Source organism: Pristiophorus japonicus, chromosome 10, assembly GCF_044704955.1.
Source record: "Pristiophorus japonicus isolate sPriJap1 chromosome 10, sPriJap1.hap1, whole genome shotgun sequence".
Lineage (NCBI taxonomy): Eukaryota > Metazoa > Chordata > Chondrichthyes > Pristiophoridae > Pristiophorus > Pristiophorus japonicus.
Window position 1 is genome coordinate 58,881,140 of NC_091986.1, and position 6,000 is coordinate 58,887,139.

Sequence of the window (6,000 nt, forward strand, 5' to 3'; positions counted from 1 at the left end):
GTGGAGGTGTTCCTCGGTGTCTCGATCCGTGATTAGGATGTCATCTTGGAATACGATTGTTCCAGGGATGGATTTAAGCAAGCTTTCCATGTTCCTCTGGAAGATAGCGGCTGCTGAACGAATGCCAAACAGACACCTGTTGTAAACGTATAGCCCCTTGTGCGTAGTGATGGTGGTCAGAAGCTTGGATTCTTCAGCCAGTTCCTGAGTCATGTAGGCTGAAGTGAGGTCCAACTTGGTGAAACAGCTTGCCATCTGCCAGCGTGGCAAAAAGATCCTCCGCTCTCGGAAGCGGGTATTGGTCCTGTAGTGACACTCGGTTGATGGTGGCCTTGTAGTCGCCACAAATCCTGACCGAGCCATCCGCTTTAAGGACAGGAACGATGGGGTTTGCCCAGTCACTGAATTCAACAGGCGAAATGATGCCCTCTCTTAGCAGCCTGTCCAACTCACTCTCAATTCTCTCACGCATCACATACGGCACGGCTCTGGCTTTATGGTGCACTGGTCTGGCGTCCGGGGTGATGCGTATCACTACTTTGGTGCCCTTAAAAGACCCGACACCTGGTTGAAAAAGTGTCTTAAATTTCTGTAGGACCTGTGAGCATGAACTTCGCTCCACAGATGAAATGGCGTGCACATTCCCCCATTTCCAGTTCATCTTGGCTAACCAGCTCCTCCCCAAGAGCGCGGGACCATTCCCTGGGAAATCCAGTGTGGCAGCCGGTTCTCTGATCCATTGTGTGTGACCACCAAGTTTGCACTGCCTAATACTGGGATGATCTCTCTGGTGTACATCCGTAACTGCGTGTCAATGCGTTCCAGTTTGGGCCTGTTAGCTTTGAGTGGCCATAGGTTTACAAATTGTTGGGCACTCATAAGTGACTGGCTGGCTCCTGTGTCCAGCTCCATGCGTACCGGGATGCCATTTAATAGAACTTTCATCATCATAGGTGGCGTTTTGGTATACGAGCTGTGGACGTCTGCCATATGAACCCGCTAGACTTCAGCGTCCATAGCTTTGCCCCAAGCATCACCCTGCCTTGCAGACCCCTCGTCTGGTTCCTCTGCCTCATAAACTAGCCTCGCTACGGGCTTTCTGCACATTCTGGCCAGATGTCCACTGAAGTTACAGTTTCTGCAGATAAATTGCTGAAACCTATAGGTTTTCGCAGCATGTCTGCCACCGCACCTCCAGCATGAGCTGAGATAGTTGTGAACAAAGGAACTGTTAACAGTCATTGCTCTCTCATTGTCTCTTTGATTACTCCTGATCACTCTATTGCTGCGTGTCAATAGTCCCATCCCAGGATGCATTGTTCCTTGTGATGGCGTAAATTGACATTCCCCCTGCCATTGTCTCTGTTGCTGGCCCACCCTAGAGTCTGTTACTGCCTGGGCGGTGTCGAATTGCCCTTGCCTGCCTGCGGGGTTCTGAATCTCGTTTACAATGTTAACTCCCTGGTCCATCGCCACGTTGGAACCAGGGCTGTGCGCGTAAATTATCTTGGTCTCCTCTTCCCCTGCCATGAAGGTCTGAGCTATCAACGTTGCCCTTTCCAAAGTCAAGTCCTTGGTCTCAATAAGCTTCCTGAAAATCCCGGCATGACCAATGCCCTCAATGAAGAAATTCCTTAACGTCTCCCCCCTGCAGGCATCTGTGAACTTAGAGGCTGGCCAAACGCCGAAGGTCCGCAACGAATTCCGATATGCTTTGTCCCTCCCGACGCCGGTGTGTATAGAACCGGTGCCAGGCCATGTGGATACTGCTCGCTGATTTGAGGTGCTCACCGATCAGAGTGCTGAGCTCTTCAAAAGACTTGTCCGCCGGCTTCTCGGATACGAGCAGGTCTTTCATCAGCGCATACATCTTGGATCTACAACTGGTTAGTAGATGCGCCCTCCGCTTGCCAGCCGCTTCCTCTTCCAGCCAGTCCTTCATGACAAAGCTCTGCTGGAGCCTCTCAACGAAATTGTCCCAGTCCTCACCAACACAGTACCATTCATCTGTGCAACCGATGGCTATCCTCGTGGGTCGTTAATTCCTGTTTCTCGTCGCCAAATGTGGTGTCCTTACACCTTACTATAGAATCACACGAGGCATGTACTGCAGACAAAGTCACTGAACCTTGATTCCCAGGACCAAGAAGAGCTGACCCTGCGTGGGACCTCCCTTTATATACCTGGATGACCAGGTGAGGAGTGTCTCCCACAAGTTCACCCCCTGTGGTCAAGGTATGCATTACTCAGGTGTATACAGTGTGTAGTGTTGTTACATAAAGGTTACAGTTATGTGAAGGTTACAAACATGACACAGGGTGCCATAAACAGCTCACAGATAGCTATGATTCAATTAGATCACAATGTTACTTAATCTGGTGCAGCACAGGTTTCACGTGGATCAACAACTTCGCCAGGGGAAGTCTCATGGGTTCAGTTGCAACATGGTGAATGTAAAGCAGGCTGAAGAAAGCTGCTCACAGATATTATCTCAGTTCATTGTGGGCTGTGATTTTGTGATAACTGATGTGGATGGTGGTTTTGATACTCTCTGTTTGAAAAAGAAGTTGAATACGAGTGCTGCTCTAGCTCCACTCTCGTTGAGTAAAGAAGAGGAGTACCAGCAGCAAGTGCGTGCTGAGGAAGGAGCTGCAGTTGGGTAGCAGAGAATGCAGCAACAGAGGGGGCATACTTGCAGAGGGCCATACAGTGTGTACAGACAGAGGCTCAGCTTCCCTGACCTGTCTAAGTAGCAGTGCTTTAGGAGGTTCCAATTGTCAAGGCTATGTAATGATGTGTGTATCGTCCCAGTACCTTAAATGTATTGTAAGTACTATGCCACACCACAGAGGGCGCTGCGGTGGGAAACCCTGGTAGTACCTGTAACAAGGGCTATATAAGACTGTCCACCACACTTGGGAGGCACTCTGGAGCTGAACAATAAAGGACCAAGGTCACAGCAGTTAGATGAACACCAGACCGTGTGGAGTCAGTGATTTGTGTGCTACATACACTACGTTGGTGACAAGGAAGCGGACGAATTCCACGCAACCATGGCTACTCTGGGCTCGCTAAAGGATTTTTCTGTGGGCAATGATTGGGAGGCCTTCACGGAAAGGCTCGAGTACTATTTCACAGCAAACGACCTGACGGAGGACATGAATGCAATGAGAGATAAGCGTAAGGCGATATTGCTCTCCAGTTGTGGCGATGAGGTTTACTGTCTCGTCATGGATTTGCTCGCACCTGGGAGCGCCAGGGACAAGTCATACGAGGAGCTGACTGAACTCATTCGTGACCAGTTGAAACCGAAGGAGAGCATCCTCACGGCCAGATAAAATTTTACCATCACTGCAGACCCGAGGGCCAGGATGTCACTAAATATACTGCGGACCTCAGGAGACTCGCGGCGCCTTGTGATTTTGGGGCACACCTTGACGAGGCTTTGCGGAACGTTTTCATCATGGGGATTGGCCACGAGGGCCTCCTTCACAAGCTGCTGGCCACGGAACCCACAGTCACCCTGACAAAGGCCATCACCATCAGCCGGGCATATATGACCTCGACTTGCAGCACCAAGCAAATGATCCACACAGTCTCGAACCCGGCAGGCACTGTCCACAGGATAGCGCCCACCACGGACAAAACTGCAGAACGTGGCTCTGCCCGGGGCAGAGAGCATGGACCTCGGGGTCCTGGAACTCAGAGTCCACCGAGGGGGGCCAATCAAGCAGCACCATGCTGGCGCTGTGGAGGAAGCCATGGGGCTCACCAGTGCAGGTTTGCGGAGTATACGTGCAATACCTGCCACGTTACAGGCCACCTTCAGCGTATGTGTAAAAGAAATCGGACTCACCATGTGGCTGAGGAGATGGGGGATGATCCACTGTTCAGCGAGGAGCAGGTAGAAGAAGATGAGGTGCTTGGACTATATACGAGCACCGACGATTCGCCCCCAGTGATAAGTGAATCAACGGAGTCCCAGTGAGTATGGGAGTGGACACACACGAGTCCGTCGTTGATGAGTCGGAGAACTTTTGATAAACTGTGGATGTGTGTCTCATTGTCCTGTGTCCAGGTGGGGGGGGAAGGTGATGTTATGTAATGATGTGTGTATCGTCCCAGTACCTTAAATGTATTGTAAGTACTATGCCACACCACAGAGGGCGCTGCGGTGGGAAACCCTGGTAGTACCTGTAACAAGGGCTATATAAGGCTGTCCACCACACCTGGGAGGCACTCTGGAGCTGAACAATAAAGGACGAAGGTCACAGCAGTTAGACTTACACCAGACCGTGTGGAGTCAGTGATTTGTGTGCTACATACACCACAAAGGCAGGTGGCCACAGATCTCTGCAGCCTCGCCAAGGACGACCTCCTGCCTGCTGGACTGGGCAGATATGCCATATGAGTGGCACTAAAAGTGACCAGCGCCCTCAATTTCTACACCTCTGAACCCTTCCAGATTGCCATAGGCAGGCTTTCTTAACTTTTATGATGATGTTTTAAAATTTCACCGACTTTGCAGGTTTTAAAATTTCACCGACCCCCTGTAACACAACACAAGTATTATACAATGAAACATATATATTTATTATTTTTCTTTTATGTATTTAATGTGAAACATTACACCTTGTGTAAAGAGGGAACATATTTCGTAACCTGAGTGTGTTAATTTCTGCGCTTTCAGCATGTAATAAACACGCACCAACTATGGATGGGCATAAATGCCAGTCTTGCCCACATCCCAAGAATCAAAACATGTATTAAAAATATCTCAGCCCTCAGAATGATGAATAAACCCACCTTCAAATGGGTGAACATATCATTAAATAGCCCCCAGGTGGGTGGTCAAAGGATCAGATACCCCAATACTTTCTGAAGAAACATTGCCTGCTCTTCCTGTGGATGTTGACTAAACCTTTCCAGTATGTGTACTGTTGCAGTAATTTGCTATTAACTTCCCTATAAAGGGAATGCTTCGATAAATCATATTGTGAACCTGCATCACATTAATTCCCAGGCGGTACTGCGGACCTGACTTCCTGCCGCACAGGTTATTGGATCGGCTGCCTGCAGATGAATAAATAGTGACCCCAGCACAGCCAGAGTCTGGGCGGGGAAGGCGGAGCCTGTGGTAGAGTCCGGATCCGCGAGGTGTGGGGGTGGCATAGCCGGGGTGCATCCCATCCGGTTAACTGTCAATATCACCTGCCCCATCCCACACAGGGGAACTGGGACTTAGCTACAAATTGCAGCCTTACTGTCTCCAGTTCAGTTGCTAGAACTATCCTCACAGGCAACTCTTGTACAATCATCCCTTTTGTCATTTAATCACTCCTGCCTTCCACAGATCTTCCCTTTTGTTCTTTCCGCCCCTCCCCCTTTCCCTGCCTCTGCACTTGCTTAAAATCTGTTACATCTCTGACTTTTTTCCAATTCTGATGAAAGGTCATCGACCTGAAATGTTAACTCTGTTTCTCTCTCCATAGATGCTGCCTGACCTGCTGAACATTTCCAGCATTTTCTGTTTTTGTTTTAGTAAGATCAGATAGTTTGGCTGGCGAAGAGCTTCCCATTACTGGGATATTGAGAGCAGTTCTGAGTGTGATGTATGTAGCACTCAAATCACTGACTCCACACAGTCTGGTGTTGTAGTAACTGCTGTGACCTTGGTCCTTTATTGTGTAACTCCAGGGTGCCCTTCAGGTGTGGTGGTCAGCCTTTTATACTCTGTCTCATGGGTACTTTCGGGTCTCCCACCACAGTGCCCCTTGTGACGCACCATTGTAACTATACATTTAATGTACATGGACAATACATAACATCTCACTCCCCCCGCAGTTCCAAAAGCAAATTGCCAGTAACCTCGGCCTTGTTTGCGTTGAAGAGTTATATCAAAAGGGTGCAGGTACACTGAACAGTTATTAAATCCCAGCTCCACTGGGTGAGGTGTGGTGACGGCATACAGCCCCTTTTTGCCCGAGGTAATGGGCTGCT